The sequence below is a fragment of the Anguilla anguilla genome, chromosome 4 (genome assembly GCF_013347855.1).
Source record: "Anguilla anguilla isolate fAngAng1 chromosome 4, fAngAng1.pri, whole genome shotgun sequence".
Lineage (NCBI taxonomy): Eukaryota > Metazoa > Chordata > Actinopteri > Anguilliformes > Anguillidae > Anguilla > Anguilla anguilla.
The window spans coordinates 26547429-26570614 of record NC_049204.1 but is presented as its reverse complement, the minus strand read 5'-3'; the positions used below and the strand labels follow the sequence as shown (position 1 = coordinate 26570614).

Below are 23186 nucleotides of genomic sequence, written 5' to 3'. Positions count from 1 at the left end.
TGGCCGCTGTCTCCTTTAAGTTTGAAGCTGGGGAGCCTGCCCACCTGAAGAATCGGGAGTCTGTGAACCCTAAACCTCTGAAGAGGCCGCATAATCACAGCAGGCAGGGTATCCTTTGCACTGGACCATGTTACTGTTGCCTCTGTGGCTCTTTGTGTGTTTCGTTTTTGACCCTTTCTCCCAATGAGAAGCACGAACCGGAGACAGAGACCGCTTCATCTCCATCGCTTTCTTTTACAGTACATTCACGTTTAGTGATAGCACGCATATGGTAAACACAGTCTGCCAAGAGTTTCAAAGCGATGGCTGGCTTCAGTCCACTCCCATTCACACTGTGGGAAGAGAGGAGAGAAGAGCCTGTCTCTGTTTGTTGTTTTTGTTTTGTTTTTTACTCTTTTACTCAACAGCTCTCAAAAATTGCATGTAGAAACAAAAGGCCCGTAAAATAAAAAGTGGAGAAAAAAAGATAATCTAAACAATAAAAAAAAACAAAATGAAACAGCACCATCGATACAAATATCTTAAAACAAGTATCAAAAATTCTCAAGAGGACTATTGTAAAATGATGTTAATCATGTTTCATAATATGGCAGTGAGAGGACCACTTTGGGACAGAAAATATACGTATATGCAAAAGAAGATGGAAGTAGCATCTGGTTGATCCTCATTTCCTTTGTGGCTCATTTCAGCATGTCTAGAATGGGTTCTCTCTTATGACCTGCATCTGCCCTCTTTTCCCTTGACCACAGGAAATTCTTCGTTGTAATTTTGCATTAGCATTCATTTACTTCTTCATTTTGGTGCAACATAGTAAACATTTCTCAGGTTTATTACACTTACAAATAATGGCGATAAAACCTAGATTGACATTATCATCCATGATCTTTCTAACTAAGTAGGCTCCCCTGTTTTCCTCCATGTTTGAGTTCTGTGCTCCAGATAAAGGGTTTTCATGTGCATGCATCATCCTAAAGAGTAATACAAGAGTTGTTACAGTTCTGTTTAAGTGTGAAAGTGAGGTGCATTTGGACTGTTAGGAAAATTGGTGTATGTTCCTCAGACTCGTCTCAAACTGAAACTAATGAGAAAGCAGCTATACACAAGAACAAGGCAGTACTGCCTGAAAGACCATATTGCTAGCCATGCACAAATCAAGAATTCCACACCACACATCGACTCATTGTGCAGATGAGGGTATAATCCAATTGGGGGAGAAAACAGCTGCTATAGCAGCAAAGGTTTTAGTGCTTCCTGCCAATAACCTTTCAGGCATTTTAACTTCATTTCATTTTCTAGAACCTCTACCCCTGTACAACCAGGACATCAAGAATGCAGGAATGACTCATTACATTTAGAACTGTCAGCATGCCTTGGCATTGAACAATTGGGAATGAAAAATAAAAATACATAAGGCAAGACAAAGAGTATACCCCCAACACCCCCCAATTCATATTTGCACATGTATAGTACAGAGGACCTTTAAGTGCATTTTTAGCTCAGATTTATACATAATTACACCAGGCTTTTCAAAACAAATCAAAAGGGATTGTGAAGGCAAACAAAAGGGCTTTTAATGTATTTTAAATACGCTCCTATTATTTAGAAACTATTTTCACTCAGATTGGAGCATTTAACCTATTCATGTCATGCCTGACTACAGCAGGCTGAAAACAACTTTTTTTTCCCTCATTGACTGAGCAGCTATTTCACCAAGTTTTCACCACATTAAATTGAAGGCTACTGCCAGAAAAAAGAGAAAATAAATAAAAAATGCTCCAAACAGTGAAGGGTGAATTCTAGACTTGCAGGTTTTATGCTGGGGGAGGAGCGTGCAACATAGGAACAGACAGTCATCAATCAGATCTGTTTCATAACTAAATTCACTGGAGCAGGATAGTATTGGAAGATAGACTGTGCTAGCTGAAATCTTATATATTAGCGTGATTTATTCTTCTCATACATAAACATTGCACCTGTTGAACAGCAGTAGTGCAGAGCAGAGCAAGATTCCCTGAGACAGGTAAATACATTTCTCATGCCTTTCTGCAGCAGACAACTTGACAAAAATGATGGAAATGGTAAACTAAAAACTGCAATTACTGCAGTATTCTGGTAATACATTTTCAATGAGTGATAAGGAAAGCCACAAAACCTACAGAAGAAGCAATTTAAAGTTGCCAATGGGGAAAACGGAGCATACAATAAACGGCCACCAATAGTTCACTCACTATAATCTAGCTCTAATCATTGGCATGAAAACATGGGTTTACATTGCAAAGCACAAGTGCATAAGATATCCTATTAGATCAGAAGAAATTTTAGAATTAAAAAAATGGTGACCTCTGAAACTTGTACCTGAGGCCAGAAACACCTATTAATTGATCCCAGTCCATGATATCCAAAATATCGTAATGCATGTATAATCCTGAAATTGCCTTGTATTATCAGAATTGCATTCATTACTACTTCACTTGCGTATTGGGAGCACAAAGATAATTTCTGGCAATCAGTGGTTTCCTCTGGGTTTGTGTCATTTCCTGGGCCTCTAGGCTGCCTGAAATCATCACATTCTTCAGCATCTTCAACACCAGAATGCAGGTAGAAATAAAAGCTTGTGGAAAATGATGTGTGTGTGAAGGTAAATCTGGAAAAACAGGAAATGTATACATCCTACATCCTAGGGTAAATCTGAAAATATCTTGGGAAATGTGCACATAACGTATCCTGTTTTTCTATATATATATGTATGTGTGTGTCTGTGTGTGTGTGTGTGTGTGTGTGTGTGTGTGTGCGTGTAAGAGGTGACTTTTAGAAGTGCAGTAGAATGCTGATAGTTAATGGAGACAAAAAGAAGACCTCTGTCATATAAGCTTCATCCATCACTCATTGGAGTCTCCGCCCTTAGTGCGGATGGAGAGAGTGCAGTCTGGAGTCTGGATGAATGAGAGCCTGAGAGACCTGGACAGCGAAGTGAGCAGGTCTCCACGTGCCTGGTGTCACGGTCCTATCGACCACTGGGCTTTTCTTACAAATGAAGAACGACATCAAACGAGAGCTGTGCATCGTATCCATGGTGATGCTGATGTCTGTGTGCTGCACACTGCCCTTCCCTTCAATTGCCGGCCAGGGAGACCCTGTTAATGGTAGTTCTGTGCAGTACTTCCCTATGCTCTGCATACAGCAATGCATAATGCGCATATTCTGGACAAAAGAGTTCTCCCTCTCTCCACCTCGGGTGGTGTGTGGTTAGCATACTGGCGCAAAATGGCGGCCATGCATCACCCAGGTGGATGCTACACATTGGTGGCGATTCAGGTGAGTTTCCCCCTCGTCGCTGTAAAGCGCTTTGAGTTGCCAGTCGATGTGAAATGCACCATATAAATGGAAGGAATTATTATTATTATTATATTTATTAGGCTGTTATATTTGTCACAAAGGTTTGCACACTTGATAATGTTAAGAGCAAGTGTTGCATTCATAAGTGTAGGTTTTTTTGCCTGGGGGCACTGCCTGCTGGAACAGGAAAGGGCCTTCCCCAAACTGTGGGGGAAGCACAGAATCATCTAGAATGTGATTATATACTGTAGCATTAAGATTACCTTCACTGGAATTAAGGGGCCTAGCCCAAACCATAAAAAACAGCCCCAGAGCATGGGGTGTCCAGATAGATACACTATATGACCAAAAATATAAGTATACTTACATTAAACCAGTTGCTTAATGCCCTTAGCTACACAGCTACGACTAAATTCCAAAATGAGAAGAAAGAGAAACCAATAAGTTCCAGCCAAACTTTTACCAAAGGGAATAGTGTCCCGATAGCCTTTGAACAGTATCTCATGCACCACAGATGTTGCTTCCTGCAAACATAAAGAGAATAAAAGGAGCCAGGATTCAGACCTGAGGCAGAAATTTCACTTCAACTGCATTCACTGACAAACATGATTCAAGTGTTCTGTCTTTAAAGACGTAGCATAGGCAAAACACCCACTGCACACTGTAGAACAAACTCGTGCAAGTGGGCCAACTGATTGCTGGCTGTTACAATCCACTGAGACAGCTACGGAACATGCAGCACTATTACTACAAGAATAATCTTCCAACTGTCCATACACTGGTGAAGGCTAAGGCTTACCATGACTGATTTCACTTTGAAACAAACCCACTTTTTTCCAGAGATGTAATGCTGACATCTGAGGAAATAAATCAGTGTTTGTTCCAGGTGACCGGTTTTCTAAAAACCCTTCTTTGAATTCTCATGACAGTTCCCTTCAGACATTCACACAAAAACAAATGTTTCACGCTCTCAGCTAAAGAGCATTGATTTAATTCTAAAAGAAGAAGAAACAGCAGGCAATGTTTTCCAGCCTATGTTCAGGGCAAAAGAAGAGACATTGCCCTTGCTTTTGTATGTACATTAGTGCAAGCTCTGCAAATGTTGGGTCCTTTAACCCTCAAGAAAATGGAATGAAATAAAATTATTCTCAGGCTGGGGCAGGAGCCAGGAATCAGACCCCAGGCAGAATTTTCACTTGGCTGCATTCACACCGTGACAACAAGCATTCAAGTGTGCCGTCTAAAAACTCAGCAAATCAGAACACAACTGCATGCTGCAGCAGACTGAACTGGACTGAATGTTGGTGGGCCAACAAACTGTAGGCTATTATAATTTACTCGGGCAGCTATGGGACACTATTTCTACAAGAATAATATTCAACTAAGTAATACAGATGATAATACTTTTGGAACAAGCCCGCTTTCAATTTTGTGGAATTGTTTTCTTTGTTGAAAGGCAGATATCGGGGGAGAAACATTGTTTATTCCAGGTGACCTGTTTTCTATAAGCACTTCTTTACATTCTCATGGCAATTATTCCCAGATTCTCATAGGGATGTCATTTTTCTGCTCTATGTGTCAGGGAAGATGACCTCACTATGCAGCTGACCATTTTCGCAGATGTTTCGCAGTCTCACTTCTCAATTTAAAAAAATATATATTCAGGTGGTTTCAGTTTATGTTGGTCAATTTCATACACACATAGGCAACTGTATATGTTCAACCAAAAAATAATTTTTATTTGTATTATTTACTTTAAACGGAAGTGGGATTTAGCCAAAAGCTGTATAAAATGCCAAAAATCCCTTATTTTAACCACTGCTATTGTTGAGATACTAAAGCATTAAAGTCATGGTTTTATAATGACATCAATAATAATGCAGTTTAACAACTGGTAATTTGCTTTTTAAAGCGGTGTTTAATAAACAATGAACTCCGTTATGTAGCCATAACAGGCTTTTATAACACTGAGGTAAACAACCAGTCAAATCAAGTTTCAAACATAGGCAAATGTTTTTATAAACTACATGAACTCCAAGGGACACTGAAGTCAATGAACTGACTTCAAAAAAATTGTTCCTCATTTTTGAACTACTGTATGCTATGAATGGAATAAAAATTACAGAATGTAAGGCTAAAATTTTGTCTTTTGTTTGTTAATACTTTCTCCCGTTTGTTGAAGCCCTACTTTACCTGTATGTTTGATTTCTATAACTACAGCATCCACAATTATTCATCCCTACCCTAAAGGCTTTATAAACTCAGTCAGACTATTGCAGTGAATGAATTTATTTGTGAATTGAATTGATTATACTGTATGTGCAAAGTAAGTTTTGATGGCGCTTCATTGGGAAAGTCATAGCAAAGTGCTGGTCATTCAGTTGCTGAACAGCGTGCTGGAGTAGACATCGACACTTTTGGACCTGGGTAAAAGTGCCTGTCTATTGTTGAAGGGTTGTGAAGAAAATGGTTCGAACTGCCTGTATTTCTTGACTGTGTCAATTTTTTTCTCATTTTAAAAAATGTAGCTAGTTTAAGCCTAAATATTTAGGAAAGACGTGGAAGGAAGAGGACATAGCATTATGGCGTTGGAGTAATTTGAATTATAAAGTCCCCAAAATGTCCCCAAGAAGTCCTCTGTTCTATCTAGTGTTGAGGAAACCTCTCACTTGCCGTCTCTGTAGGTGTGTGTACATGTGTGTTTTTGTGTGTCTAATTGGAAAAACTTGGTGCTCACTTTTGAACGATCCATTTGTATTTCCAGAAAAATTATGATGTTTCCTTGGTGAACCCTTAGCTGCAAATAATAGGGCTTGACTCACCTGTCAACATGGTGTGGATGGATGTAATCTGAAGTCTGAAGAAAAGAGAACTCAAAAAGGGCATATTCTATGTCCCATTCCTCTGCACTACATCCCCCCACATACACATTTATACATAGATGCATTTCCATTTCAAAGAGGAGCAGTGGAAACAGGCTACCTGATATTCTATGGGTTTTCGGTAAGACTCATGAACATTTAATCTAGACTTTATATCATATCTCCGAGACTTCTTCACATGAAGATTCAAAATCTCTGCCGTATCTCAGACATGTAAATAAGTGGAATATAAGGAAGTACACTTTTTTCTGTGCCTTTTCAGCTGTTTCGGTTTCAAAATAAACTCAGTGCTAGTTCTGGAGGTTCATAATCCACTGCTATGCCTGTTACATACAGGCCAGATTATTTGGATTGGGTGTTATGAAAATATTTTCCTTTCGAAAATATGGAACAAATGATTCAGCAAATCAAAATCTTTTAGCTCATTTGCTGTATGTACACTATGTTTTACTTCATGGCAATCAGTACAACAGTGGTCTGAAGAGAGTCCATCACTTGAAAAGAACTGGAATTTAAACAAATATATGCCATTTACAGTGACTGACTGTGTGGCTGGAAGGAAATTAGACTCAAAGTTGCTGACAGCCGCATTATCATGAGCCGCTAAACAGCAGACTCTTTCGTTGATTCCAGAGGACAGAAACAGAAATAAAATCTGAAAATTTAAACAAGCACAGGACATGAGATTGAAAAGCTGCACAGTGCAAGAAAAAAACATCAGAACTGTTTAAAGCAACTGCTCAGCAGGTTTCTCATGCAAAATGTATAGGGCTGTTCAGGAACCAAAAACAACCCCAGTCCATTTCAGTCATTTTGAACCCAGTCTAATTTTATTCATCAATCTGGGGCCAATTCAAGTGTCCACTCCGACTACCTTTGTAGGAACGAGCTGCAAGCTGGAGGGGAGCTTGCAGCCTCCACTTACTGTCTGGCTTGCTAATGACTCAACCCTCTCGGTTCATCTCTGGGGGTGTCCTGCAATTACTGAGGGGCTGCAGGAGACGGGCACACAAGTGTCTGCTGAGTGGAACGACCCCGCTGTGGTATACGTCTGCTTTCTGTCTTCAGATTTCACACACTGCACACACCTGCTCCCTGTGCTGCATGCCACAGGAACCTCCCAGAAAGCACGTCACCGCCAGTAATGAGAAACACACCTGAAACATGGCAGGCCTTAACATTCTGATCACGGACGGGTATTTTAAAGCAAAGGTTTTCCCCTGACTAATTCAGACTGCGGAAAGAATGTATTCATGCATGAAAGGTCATATATAAACCCATATATGCACTCACATTCATGTATCCATGAATAAATGAAAATAAATTCTACTGGCCATCACGTTTGAACTGATATGAACCTGTTCAATGAATGATTTTTTTAATTTATTTGACAGTTGTGGGGGGGGGGGGGGGATGAAGCCCTCTTAAATTCACACCTTCAAGTCTCCTAGAAGAGAGAAGCAGAACTGAGGCAGTGCTTGGATGAATCCAAAATATATTTCAGACCTGCCAACCTTAGGAAAATATTTTGAGTACCACAATAGTCAGTGTAACGCTTAGTTCACATGCTTTCGCACCACTTCGCTTTGCATGCACACACGCACACACAAGCCTTTCTTCATAATTCTAGTTTTGACTGTTAAAGTGATCAGGCAAAATTGTATAATTTGACCTGATTCTAAAATATCACTTGCACTGCACTGGGCTATATTATGATATACTTGCAAGTCAAATATGAGTACACCTGCTTAAAACAATTTTATTCATGATTAATATTTCATTACATGATGTGTGTGCTTATACAAACAAATAACCATAAGTGAATTGCATTCAATTATTTAATAAAAAAGGAAATAATTTATTTTGTATATTGTAACGTTTTCATTTTTAAGTATTTACAGAAACTTACGTTGTAATGTTAAAAAAATAAATAAATAAATTTAAAAAAAAACTTATGTTGCGATGCAAAACACTGTCAATAATGAATAAAACCAAGTTTCTGTTCATGATTTCCATTTTTATTTAATAAATAATTGAATCGGCTTAAATAAGCACACATCATATAGGCCTGATGGGAAAAAAAGTATTGGATTGAAAAATTATCTAGGAATGTAGGCCTTTGTAACTAGAGGTTTAGCTAAATTATTACCTGAAGCTCCTTGGTGGCTAATGTCAAAATCATAATTGCACAATGTGCAAAATGCATGGTGCGGTAGTTTTGAGGGGCGGAGGCACGGCCATTGCTCCTGATATTTTGCGAGGAACTTCTGGGGGGCATGGACTCGCTTCTTTTTAGCAGGTCTGCTGCTCTCTCTCTTATGTCATATTATGAAGGATCTCCTTGTTAGTATCCTCGTCATCATGATTATGTTCTAACTGCAAGGCTGGTCGGGTGACTAGCTGCAATAATAGGAATTATTTGCTACGTTAGCAGTCTGTAGTCAAACACCTTTGCAATGGTCACTTTGCTCCAACAGAGCGTGCGCGATTCAAAGATTGAACAGGGAGTCTCCGTAGCGTTTGAGTTACTGCAGCTAAATTACTCCATCAGTTATTCACACGTCTCGCAACGAGGCTAAATCGCATGCGACCTACTACTACGGCTAACTATATACACAAATTTATCTCATTAGGATATACCCCTTGAAATGCATCATCTCATAAAGTTACCGAACATGTTTTAACGTTTTATGTTAACATTACGGTCACATTTATGTGCTTGATTATTACTTCTCACTTCCCATTTTACCTCAGCAATGCAGCGTTACGCCTCGGTGGATAATAAAGTACCGCTGCGTATCAGTGGATGTTGAGTGGGTCGGGGAGGGGTTACAGAACCACAAGCAAAATGTCGTAGCATCTGGTTCAATCCGAGGGATGTAGTTTAAATACCGAATAAATGCACGGTATTGTTTTCCGTATTTTTTGCGTAGTTTCAGCTGGCATTTCGTACCTGCGTATTTTGACTAAGAATTGCGTGGTTGGTACACAAAATGCATGCAGGTTGGCAGGTCTGATATTTGTTTTCAGCAGAGATATGGACTCATAATTACTGAAGCTTTGCTGGTGGCAGAAAACAAAGCACTTGCTCACACACAGAGACACACCAGGGGGGAAATGAGATTGAATCTCTACGTGTCACATCAAAATGACAGCTGAACCACAAAGGACACATCACAGAATGTCACATTATGTGACATTTACCTGGCCTCAGACATTTCTCCCCCCAGCAAGGAAGGCGCCACTGCATTCACAGCATGGAAGATTTTACCCTGAATTTGTGACAAACACGTTAGTAATTAAGTATTTTCCTCTTGATAAACTCTTCATATTTACATAATAAAAGGTACATGTATTGCACTGAAATGAATGCCTAGAACTGAGGTTGAACAGAAACAACTAGCCTATTTGTAGATATGTTCCTCTTTTTAATGATAAAAAGAAACACACACTTCAAAATGGTGATGATTAAATAAAGAGCTTCGATTCAGTTTCAGAGCAAACTGAATGATTAACTGAAATTCTAAATGTAGAGTTTAAAGTCCACGTTGGTACCTTATGGCACCAATAAGTCCCATTTGAAATGACTACTACAGTATCTGCGCCGACTGGGCATCAGAACCATGATTTTAATGCACAGCCCCAGCTTGCACAGGTGCCAGGCCAAGCCGAGGCACACCTCACAATTTAAATACCAGCAGATGGATGCATTGCCCATTGCCAACCCCCTCACCCCACCCACCCACCCACCCATTAATAGCAGCTGTGGATACAGACATGGTAAACAAAATGAATAAATATAGTCTTACCATTGGTTAGTATGAATGCTCTGCAACATAGAAAACTAGTTCCGCATACATTTCTGTGACACTGCTGAAACACTGTGCATGATGCATTGCCCGGGAGCAAAATATTATGCTGCGTGTCCTAATAATTACTTTGCAGGTGCTCTCAGTAATTCACACTATCTGCCTGCCTGGCCTGCAGCCCCTGGGGTTCAGAGAAGGTGAAGACAAAGACAATGGAGAAACAGAAACAAGCCGATTCTGGTGGTGGAGCAAGGGATTTCCACCCAAGGATCCCTTTCTAATTGTCCTATAATGGTTTCTACAAGCTATTGCCACTGACACGAGTAAGGTGGGAGACATTTACACCTCATAAACACAATTAAGCACGTCTCCCTGAACACGGCATCAATCATCTGCGCTCATTTTACACATGCATGAGCAATGTCTGCGGAAGCAGCACCTAAAATTCATTGCACACAAAGGAGTGTTATTCTCAACTGTGCTCCCGCCCTGGTACTTACAGAAAATGAGCACTTTGGGCCCATATGATGACAGGCAGCAGTAAATATTCTCTGTGGTGTACATGAGAGGAGATGGTACTGAAAACTGTCAGCGGCTGCAGAGTGGTGGTTTCCAATCCCAGTTTACGCTCCACTGGAGTCAACGCTCCCAAAAACAACAAAACCCAAAACAAGGAGAAGCTCAAGAAGCAAAACAAAAGTAACAGTTAAATTACACTGGGAATGAAAAAAAACATTCTTCTTGTAAAATAAGCTATTACTTCAGCATGATGCACTAGATTGCCTTTGACTGTGATCAACGAGTGAACGTGTATGACTTTGTTTCAGAGATGTGATATGCTGAGGCACATTTGTTATCAGGGCAGTTCTTTGGTACAACTGTTCAGCTGTGATGGCTGAGGTTTGTAGTGCTGTCAGTAAAGTTATACGTCACAGTAATCTCAATTACTGAAAGCAGCTAATCTTTTCACTCAAATTTTCTGAATTATACCAATGCAAAAGTGTCTGGGAAGGGTAAGAAAGGTACAACTCTAAAGATAGTATTAGCCTATATGGAGTAAAGAACATTGGCAATTCTATCAGCACCCCAATAATGGAAATGACAATGATAAAACAGAAAGATTTCACATAACATGGTGCAACACTCTTCACATCAAAACAACTTCTAACTATCTGTTGGCTGAGAACTTTCAGGACGTCTAGCCAATACTTCCATCAATCCATAATCTACAACACACAACACAACACAACATAACGATGAGAACAGGCCATTCAGCCCAAAAATGCTTGCCATTTTCCTGGGTTCTGTTATGGCTGACGACTCTCCCAAGAGATGAGAGTAGGAGATTAGCCTAAGGTTTTGATTGCTTACTATCAGATCAGTTCCACACACAGGTTTTCGCTTCATACACTGAAGTGCCACCTGGTCAGAGCTCCTGTATGCGGAGGCTTTGAAGCCATGGCTGTGGGAGATCATGTAGAGAACGAGTGACAGAAAGATGCACTCAGAAATTCTGAGAGAGAGAGAGAGAGAGAAAGAGAGAGAGAGAGAGAGAGAGAGAAACCCAACAGGCACATTGTTCTGCCCCACTTCTCTGGCATTTTAGGACACTGGAAAAGGTTACTGCTATTCAGGGGCAACAGTCGGAGGCTCTGAATGACTTTTCTCACTGGCAAGGGCATGGTCAGCCCAAAGAATCAGGCTTTTCATGGTGATGAGCAAACACTCTACTCTGATCTGCAGTGACAAACAAACCACTTTCCCTTCCAAACCCACTATACCCCTCCCCCGCACACACATATACACACAGGTACACACACAGGCACACTCCATTTTGACTCAATTTGACTTCCTCCATCAGACTCTGCTACAGTTACTAGTCATTACCCCAGCATCAGGGGGACAGATAAGCAAAGGACCCATTTCCATTCCAATCCAATCATCAAATGGTGCCTTAATCCAGTTTACTGTCACCTTCTCATGAAGAAAGAAATGCTTCCACATCTATAGGTTTAGAAAGCAAGATCTATATCCTTGTCATCTGTGATAAGATCTGCATCTTACACTTACAGGATAATGATTTAATACAGGAACCTCCATTTTAAAACAGACTGCGGAAAGTCTATATAGGCATCTCCCCAAAGAGCTTACCCCTGCTTGGCTGCTGAAATCCATTACAGGGATCATATGCATGTTGCAATGAACGAAACATGTAGAGGACTGTCGCAATGTTCCATCTGACGTAATAGATGCCACCATGCCACTCCGATTCAGAGAAATCAGACAGACCATTGTTGCAGCTGTCAGATAAGCTCTGCCCAATTAACATCAGCGTTTTGCACCCCACTCCCTGACTGGTTGAACCCTGTGCTCACTTCCCTGTGACCAGCAGCACTGTATTAATCCTAACCAAAACAAGCATGTACAACGTGAGCACTCTGTGTGTTGTCATTCTGACTTAGACTCATGAAAGCCATCCCTCAGTTATTAGCAATGACAGCGGACATCTGAATATTCGATAAGGTTACTGGTGAGATATAAAGGAACGGACCACTGATTTATTATATGGTTATATGCAGGCTATGGGTTGCCTGTGATTATCCAGAATCAGTATAAGAACTAAGAACAGTGCAAATGGTAATTGTTCCAAGTAAATTCGCCTGGGTCTAAGGAGGTCACCGAGTAATGTATTAGTCAGCCCGGCTAGAAAGATGAGGCCTTCCTATCAAGATCTTCTGAATTACACCAATATATAAAACAATGAGCAGAATATACAAACCACTGACCAGGCCACAGTACTGCTCTGATGTCCTTACATTTACATTATAGGCATTTAACCAAAGCTCTTAGAGAGACTTACAGTGAGTCAGTGCACACAAAGACAAGTCCCAGATTTGTAAATAACCAATATCCCAAGTAGCAATTAATGAGAGATGCAATGGTTGGACCATAACACCCCAGCGACAGTTACTCCTACGTCACTAGAATGTGGAAGGGAAGGTAGAGAAAATGGTTCAGAATAGGGGAATATAGGGTTCAAAGATGGGGAGAAGGGGGGGGGGGGGGTCTACCTGACACACATATATAGACAGTATTGTCTGTATAATTGGATGTTTCAGCCCACTTCTAAAGCAAAGAAAACTACACTCGCAACAAATAAATAAGCTTCCAATAAAAGGGGGGAGGGAAGAAAGGAGAGAGAGAGAGGTAGAGTAAGGGAAGCAAAGAGAAGGCCAGGAATATTCCATTTTCAGTTGGTAGTGACAAAAAACAATCTGGTTGCCGGCATAGATCTACCACGCATGCCCGGGGGTATCGCGCTCATAATAGAAAGAGATCGTTGTGAAAACAAGACGATGCAGCTCACCATTACTGTCAGGAGACAGAGTATAAAGGAAGTGAATATTTCAAACACTGTCGCTGAGACACAGACCTCGGTGATTGACAATAGGTACACCCCAATCATCGTGGTACTAACTAATTAAGTATCTCAGGTTCAGGATAGGTCTATTTAGAAAATGATGTTAGATTTAATTGAACCTGAAACATACCAACAGTGATTTGCCGTAAATGATGCAAAATATCATGTGCCTAGATTAATTATCAGTCTGCACTCTAGATGAAAAAAAAAAAATCTATTTTTCAGGAACTTCATACTAATTTAATAAATATTAATAATTATTGATTAAAAAAGCATTTAGTGTTCCAAGAAGTGAGCAGCTAGAAAACATCTTTATTAGCCAAAAGAGACCAGAGGGATATTGAACCCAGTCCAATTCACCATTTTCTATGATAATGCAATAGATTTGATTGAACCTCTCAAAGGACACATTTGTTAAATAGTTCTTCCCAAGACGGTTCTATTTCTTTATTCATTAGACAGAGATAAAAAATAAAAAAACCATAATTGAAAATTATAATTAAAAGGAAAATGATTGAGTTTAACTCAAAGACACTGGGATACAGGGAAGCTATTCTGTATGTTTAGTAAACACTGTTCTAATGGGTGCAATATATTTACTAAATTTACTGAATCATTCTTACTATATTTGTGTGCTCTGTGCCTTCAACAATAGATTGGAGATTACTGTTGACTACTGTCTTCTAAATAAAGCATTCATTCTATTTTTTGTAATCATACACAAATCATTCTTCCATAGAAAAGGAATATAGAGACAGAGATAGTGAGAAAGATAGAGAAAGCGTGTGCGCGTGTGTACACTGCAGATTCACTCACACACATACGCACACGCGCGCGCGCACACACACACACACACACATACATGCACACACCTTCATTTTTTAATTTTTACTTCTCTTCTTGTATCTGTTTGCAATGTAGCACAATATGAACATGGAATTTCTATTCCTCATGGCATAGATGACTATTTCTGACATAATGTGACTTGAGAGGAAAAATAATCCCTCTATTATGTTGGCCGAGACATCCGAAGCAACCCAACATCATCACAACACAAATTGGAAAATACATTAACAAATAACAAAACACAAATACAAATATGAAAACACAATGACGGACAACAAATGCAAATACAACAGCATGAAACAAGAAAATAAATCTCTGAAGCACAAATAAAAAATACGATGACAAATTGTGACAATGCAACTGCAAATTGCGAAGCAATTGCAAATCAAAAACACAATGAAATTGCAGAAATCTGCCGCATTTTAGAAAAATGACAATAGAAATGTTCGCTTATGATGAAATGCAGGTTGTACCAGACCATGTACCAGACCAGCAGGTAGAATCCAAGTATTTTTAAATCATATGCAGCAAGCCCACATAAAGCTAGGTGAGCTTTTACCATTTACCATGGTTTTAGGTAGGCTAGCGCTTTCTTGCATATATAACCATGATTATCTCTGATGAAATTATAGTCTGTAGATTATGTATAATATACACATTATACATGCATTACACTCAATTCAACAGTGGCTGATGCCACCCGTATTTTGGTCATAAGTGAACATTTACTGTTCTTCTGTCGTTTTTCAGAATTGCAGCAGGTTTCTGTAGTTGCGTTTTCGATTTGCAGTTGCTTCACATTTTGCAGTCGCATTGTAATTTTCTTATTGTTTTTTTTTGTCATTGTGTTTCCGATAGTTATTTTCTTGTTTCACGCTTTTGTATTCGTGTTTTTTTTTTGTCATTGTGTTTTCGTATTTTCATTTCTGTTTTGTTATTTGTTAATGTGTTTTCTGGTTTGCATTCATGCTGTGATAATGTTGCGTTGCTTTGGATTTCTCAGCCACCGTACTCTAAGCAATGAAAAGCATAATCAAGAAAACAGCGTGTTAAAATTCTGGGATTTCAGTTGTGGCTGGCGCAAAATACCACAGTGGTCACCCAAGACCAACTTCGAGAACCACAGATCTGGATGTTGAGAATTAAAAACACGGTGACCTTTATTTGAGCAAAAGCTTACATGACTTCTCTCTTCTGATTGTTCATGATAAATACCCCCTGTGAGAAGACGGCTCACTCAGTACCATATTGGTCTTTAATTGAATGGAGAGTAGAGGTTCAGCTCAAAGCTCAGCTGATTCAAAACTTGTTATGCTTTAGTTTGAGAACAGATTCTGGCAGTCAACATTACCGTACAGAGGTAGCAGTAGCGTTGTTTCAAACAAAGGCCAAATCACACTTACAACCGGCCCCCGAGATACAACCAGAAGGGTTGCTTTCCCATATGTAGTGATATTTTACAATACTTCAATTCTCTGCAACACTCCAGAAGCAAGAAGGTGGAGAATGTGTTTGTCAAGCAGTGGAGCCAGAACTCCCCTGCGTGACAGAACAATGAGGCACATGCATGCATTCGTGGCCACATCTCCCTGGCTCTCTCATATATGCAATATTCTTGAGAACCCATGGTCAAAGACAGAGGCACATGCAACTGTCTATCCGACTTTTGAACCTTGCCTTTAAAATCCAATCAGTAACCCATACCCCTAACCTGATTATAGGACAACACATCTGCTCCATCAGCAGAACAGGTCTCACATCTCTACCATTGCAATTGTATGACATCACATTTCACAATACTCCATCTCTCCATCGACAAGAAAAAATATCCTTTTTCTGAAGCGAACAACTGCAGAACAGCCTCTTTTCTTAATGAATAAAAGCCTCCCAGGATGTGCACAACATGTGTGAGACATGACTTTGACACGGCTGAGATTAATTATACCAGATGGTAGCATCTCCTGTGAAATCAGAAGAAACTTGACAGACGTGTTCATAAGAAAGGGCAGCCGAGAGAGTGGTGCTATTGAATACTCACAGCAGATGGAGGTACGTCTTTGGAGAGGGACGAAGGACAGAGAACTGGAAACGTGCGACAGTGAGGGACAGGTCTGGATGGGATGTGACAGTAAGTAAACATGAGAAGACAATGTGGGAAGCAGAATGTCACGTTGGGCATTACTGAACCGAGCCCCTAGGGAATAACAACAGCCCAGTATAGCTGAGCAGGGGGATTGGGTCTGTATGACAGAGTTTTCCCTTTATTAAGAGGCTTATCTGCAGGCATATATACATAAAATAAACAAATATAAAAAAACAACCTCCAAAGATTCTGTTGCCGGTTGACTGTTCCGATTTGTACTGGTGCGAGGATTATTGGTTGTGCTGGAGTATAGGCTACTTCTTATCTTTATATATTTACCTGTCTCTGTCTGTGCAAACAGGACATTGGATGTGTGTTTGGAGAAGCAATGATTTCTTATCCAGCTCATCTCCCAAAAGTCTTGAAGAACTATTTAAGTCTGACTTCTGTCTTCCGTACTCTCAGCTGATGTACCAAAGCAAACCTTTTCAATTATGAGATTCTCTCTATTCTACAGAGCCTGAAGAATTTGATGGATTTTTCCTGGCATCCATCACAGCCAGACCTGCCTCTGTTAAGTCATCACGATTACAGGCATCTACAGATTCTGAAGTACCCAAACTTTTGGCTTTGAATGAGAAAAGGCTGGTTTGACACTGGAAATGTAAAATGCTGCATTTTTGTGCACATGATTCTTTACATATTTTCTTCAATAATTATAATTCCACATAATCCTGTTACATAGGCGTACTACTTCTGCACGTGAACCTGCACTGCACTCCGGGAAATATCCAACAAATAATGGTGTTTCCTTCACAAAAGGAAGCACATGTATTTCTTTAGAAAGCCATTTAATTTTTCAACCAGTCTGCAATATTCTGAATGTGTGAGGTTTGTGAAATCTGCATCTTGCCTTCTCACGCAGATGTTACCGCAGGCCATTTCATTAACATTGATAATGCTCTGCATTCCCCACCCCCTCATTATGCACATTAATCTGACAAATGTTTAGTTTGTCTTATGGTTTAAGATTTAAGATTTCTCAGCAGTGTAGGCAAATAATGCTCCAATGACATTAAACAGGAGACTGAGGTAGCAATGGTGATCCTTGTTAAAAACAGATCTCTAGTGCTTCAAAATCAGATGCTACTTCAGAGCTGCTTTTTTTTCTAGGGGCATATGGAGGTTGAGACCGTGGCATAATTAGTAGAGAGAAGTCAGTCAAGCAGTCAGAGACTCAACAATTAAAGCCTAATCATGTGGAAATACTCATTTTATGCAAATTTATTCCCCAGCTCCTCATAGATGCTGACCACCTTCGCCTTATTTTTTATTATTTATGTATTCATTCATTTATCAGCCCATTATACTGCTTTCCTCCATGTAGCCTATGTGAGGGCTGTGTTCCTGTAAATTATGGAGACCTAATTTGTTTCAAGACTGGATTTAATAGAAGAAACACTGAAGCATGATGACATATATAATGCTCCTGCAGCAACTGTTCTCCATAAGTTATACCCAGCTGTCATTCCCATTCAATGCTGTGGAGCTACATTTAATGCATGTGAACACACAGGGCAGACATTACTGTTGGGACAAGTGGCATTTTGATATCACTTAATGACATGTGGAGACCTAATGACAATTTCATATCTCAGCATGTCATTCCGATGAGACCTCCAGGCTTCTGTGTCTTTTTATAGATTACTTATACAAAAAAGGAAAAAAATTAAGATAAAGTCTACAAAGACATGACGCCTCACCAGGTGTCACCCATGGAGGGTTTCTAATGCCATGTAACACATATAAAAATGCCTTTTTTTCTGAATGCAACTGATGATCATTTTAGCATTTTCAGAATGCAGACTGGCAATTATCTTTATCTCAGTTTTGTTTGTGTGTCTGCCTTGAATTAAACAACAAAATGAATTTAATCTTGCTCCCCCGTGCATATCCCCCTGAATAATAAGATTTCACAATAATGTGTTTTGCAATGCAAAATACTTACACGTTCATTTCTGTTTGGACTGACATGTAAAAAGGTCCCAGGAATTGCCTAACGTCTGTTTATTTCAGAATTGGATCATATAATATAGGCTAATCACTTTAAATTTCTACATGCAGAATGAATCCAGGAACAAAATATGAATCAACTTGTGTTTGAAAATGGTTTTCTAGTTTGTTTTTTTTCCAGTACTCAAGATGTCAGAGTTGTCCGGTTCCATGCATTGGGCACATGCAATAAAAAAATCAAACTACAGCATGCTGTATTTCTATGCAGTAGCCAATTTGAAAAGAATGTCTCTAGCTAAACTAAACCTGAAAACAGTTTATCAGGTCAAAAAATATGAACCACTTGACATTGACATTTGTCTAAATAATTACATTACTTCATGATTTTTTGTGTCACGTGTCAATACGTAAATACTTTTATGCGAGTGTGTGAGTGTGCGTGTGAGTATGTGTGTGCGCGCGTGTGTGCATGCATGTGCACATACACACGTGTGCATATGTGCATACATGCACACTAGAGTAATCAAATGCAGTGAACACAACTTCCTTTAGGTCAGTCAGGACTACATTGGGGAGATAATTCAAAGATGTTAAATTTAATAGTAAATTATTTTGTACAAGATTTGTATAATGCAATAATTAAAATCCATATGAAAATGAGGATGAATATGATGATATGAGTATTAGCCTATTATTCAAAATACTACTTCTTTGCTCTTTGGAACTCCATAGACCACACAAATCACGATAAAGGCAATACGCTTGTCACGGCAAGAATCCAGCAAAACAAATTCATAATCATTTTGTCGCAAAAATGTACTAACTCTGAGAATTCTCAATAGAATGTCCTGCGTTTACGTCGAAATTCTCTGGAGAAATCATTGTTGTCCATTTCACCATTGCATACACACCAAAATATTTTGCACAAAATAATGTTATCTCCAGTTAGTACAGATTCTCTGGAACAAAACAGGCCCACCAATAAGCTTCCCTAACCAGTACGGGTCAAGCAGTCCCCAATATAGGCAATGGGACCCACGACTCAACATGGACATGCCCAGTACACTGCCAGCCAGTGGCACGCGATTATAGTGACTGAGACTGAAGCATCTTAAAGATAATGAAATCACGTTTCTACTGGTATTATCGGATGTTTGGCTTGCTACGGAGGCGACTTCTTTCGCAATCATATAGTACACAATATATTCACTTTTACACCGCTGAAGACTCATAATATCATTTCGTTAGCAAGTGTCCTTTTGGAAACCTGTCTACAGTATATATGCAGACTACTCATTTTTGGTGATATTGTCATCAAAGTTGGACCAGGATTTGCCCAGCTTTTTGGATGTAGCTCCATGGTGTTTCTAAGCTCACCAGGCACAGCCATAAGCATCAGTGTCCCCACAAAAATATTTCAGGTGAGAATAAACTTCCACTTCCACTGTGTTGGAGCTTCTGTTACTCCATTTCAATAATATTTAGAGTAATTGGAAAACAAACTCCCAAGGGTTACAGTACCTTTCAGAAGACACCAGGATCATGCCAACAGACAAAAGGGCTCAAGAATAGTAACCATTCTATTGGTATACTATATTCAGGCTTGTGTTAAAAAAGGAGGTGCTACTTAATGGGTTAGTTTGCACATAACTTTGCTATGTTTTCAGGCTTGATTGTACAACAGGAGTAAAGCCCAAAAGCCATTTACAAAAAAACAGAAACAGAGTTATTTGGGGGGTTCACCAATTGGCCCCCCTTTCATTTTAGCTACCAAGAGACATACTAGCAAGTTCAAAATTTCTATGAAATTAAAAATGTTATTGGATTTAAGAGCACAGATTGCAAACCAGTAAACCAACAATATTTACAAGAATAAAATTGCTGGTATTTATAAATACATAATTTCGAAGCAAACTTAAAACATGACACAAAAAGAAATCCACACATTTTCACCCAAATGTGCCAGAATGTAGCAAATTCTTGCAGTGATTTTTTTCAGGTCATCAAATAACTTATCAAGCGTGTGTGAGCCAATGCGCTCGTGAGTTGTGGCTGTCAGGCTATTTCCATTGTGACAGGGGAGGAGACTCAATTTACAGCTGTTGAGGTATGTGGCTGATTGCTTGTCCCATTTGATTCTGACTTGATTTCACTTTGGCTGATTTTAGAAGTTTAAAGAATTTGAGATTTTTCATGCTGTACAAACAAGTGTACTATGTCCTTGCAAAAATAAGAGCAAATTGCCTTCTTTGGCTATCTAAACATAAACGTGCGTTTGTTAGTACACTCTCCTATGCTTGCTGATACAACCAAGCATGTTATTAACAGTGATCCATTATGGTTGTATTCCTAGAAAACTGACTATTTCCTGCCTAATTACTGGAATGTCCATTCAATCAGTTGAAGTGCACTATTATCCAATTCACCTTGATGGGTATTGAAGACAGCAACAGTGCTGTGACAATTTTTTCTCAGTGGGCAAACAGATTAAATGTTTGGCTGTTGCTGCGTTTCCAGCCTTCATCTATTGCTTTTCATTAGCCTGCTTTACCTCTTCTCTATTGTTTTCTCTCATCTTTTCCTTAGAAATAGAGGACTCAAACCAAATGAACATCATTTCCACTTCAAACCCCTTGGTTTTTGAAGGTTGTACCACACAATTATACAATGTCAGAACTACAATGTCTCGTAAATCAAGCGCTGGCAGTCATGGCTTATAGGCCTGTAGCTAGTTTGTCATCTTAACCCTCCTGTTATGTTGCGGGTCAAATTGACCCTTTTTAAAGTTTGAAAATCTAGGAAAAATACTTAAAATTATTTTTTCAGTATGAAACTTCTTCTACTGGCCTTAATTAGTGTAATCAACATTTTAAATGAAAATGGTTCATTTCATGCATTTGCAAACCCCCCCTGTATGGGGATTGACCCGGGAACATTTTTGCTGTACCTAAAAAATGAACAGAACAGGAGGGTTAACAAGTAAAAAGGACTTGTAACAGAGCGAACCCTCCGTTCCCGCTAGGGTACTATTATTTATTTATTTATTTTAACGAATCATTAGCTGTGTATCTGCTCATGGTAGCGGTTGGTTGGTGAGAGTAGGCTACGCTCTCATAAATGTAGTGCGCACCATTTAAGTTTTCTGGTTTGTCAACTCAAACATATTCGCTACAGTACATCTGTTCACCACCATAATGTACAGCAAATAACTTACACATGCACATTTCTGGTTTGTACCATTAAATAGATTTCTTTTAGTATACCATGTACGATCAACACAGTGTTGCTACTAACCAGAGCTACTAACCGTTGTTCGTCCCGTTCGTTCGAAGTTCAAACTGAAATGACGCAGACGGAACGTCACGATTCTGTGTAATTTTATTGGAAGCGCTGGACAAGAAGTTGGCTATTTTAGACGGGGGAGACCGTAAAGTTTATTCGGTAATATTTTCTGGTATCTAATAATATGTGTCATTATTAGATATAAAGTAGCGACTATTAATATATGTGTAATGATTTCTATTAGTAAAAATACACTGTCATTTCTTTTGTGAGATAAGTGGATATTGTATGGAAATGGTATAGTCTGACATATATATATAGTAGCTATGTAAGAAGGCCAACTGTTATCAGTTGTGTGTCTGCAGTAGATTGCTAATTGTGCAAGTATGATTGATTGATGTACTGATTTTGTTTCCCCTCTTCTCCCTCCTATATTTATATAAATGTTTGTATAATAGTTGGGGGCACTTTTGTAAATAAAACACCACACTTGGGTTACACAAGTTTCTGTCTCATCTCCAAGTTCACTGTAAAATCAAACAACCATCCTTGTAACAGGACTAAATACTTTGTCTTTATAGATCAAGTAGGGTAATTCTATAACTCATCTGAGGATGACTATACTGTGATGAGCTGGCTAGCATTGCAATACATGTTGCCACTATTCCCTGGCATGGGAACCTGTCCATCAGTAGGGGGCACTGTGGGGGCACTAGTTCCCAGTTCTGTTTACGAATTTACGAATGTACCAGTAACTGTTAGCAGGGTATAATTTACTAGAGATGTTTAACACACATGACTCTTTCTAGCAAGCCAATTGGTAGGTGATTGTTGAACATTCCATTCCTAAGGAACCTAGGTCCCAGTAGCACTGCTTCAGGTGATGAACACATATACTTAATAACTCATAACTACAGAATTATGCTTTCTGCAGCCAGAATACTCTAAATCAAAGGTTTTTTTCTCAGCACTTATGTACTGCCCTGCAGTATGCATTTTCTTTTGCTATCCTTATTTAGTTTTATTTGTAGCATTCCATCTGTAAATCAAAGTTAATTTATGCATTTATTTCCTGTGCAGTGCCCCTTCATATACATTTTTATACTTAATTACTTTTGTCTTGTTCAAACTGGTAAAGTGCTGTTTGAAATTACTGTTTGAAATTCCTCTGCTAGGTTTGTGTCAAGGTCAGCCATTCCAGGCAATAGCTTTCTTTGGCTGTTGATGTTCTATTCCAAATTTGCAGACTGCGCAAGCTCAGTCTTGATACGTTTCATTCTTAAGAGTCCCCTTGAATGACCTGTACATTTGTGTTTAGTGACTTTTTCACAAACTCTTTCAATTTCTTCTTGTTCTTAGCTCAATGCAGGTACCAATAAGTAGCGTTATTCTTCAGATTGGTTCTTTAGCATTAATGTTATGACTTTCTTACAGTTGTCAGGGTCACTGCTGAAGCCACATTTTTATGTCTTTGTGAGCTGTTGTATTAGTTCTATTCTTGGTACATCTTTATA

General features: G+C 39.2%; 1 long non-coding RNA gene across 1 annotated transcript; it reads right to left on the bottom strand.

Moving 5' to 3' along the window:
• Positions 1–7020: 7020 nt before the first annotated feature.
• On the bottom strand, positions 7021–21732 carry LOC118225387. The gene is made up of 4 exons (XR_004764821.1): positions 21685–21732; positions 16333–16405; positions 9423–9490; positions 7021–7375 (listed from the first exon to the last, which is right to left on the bottom strand). It is a non-coding gene; the product is annotated as an uncharacterized LOC118225387 (long non-coding RNA).
• Positions 21733–23186: the final 1454 nt, after the last annotated feature.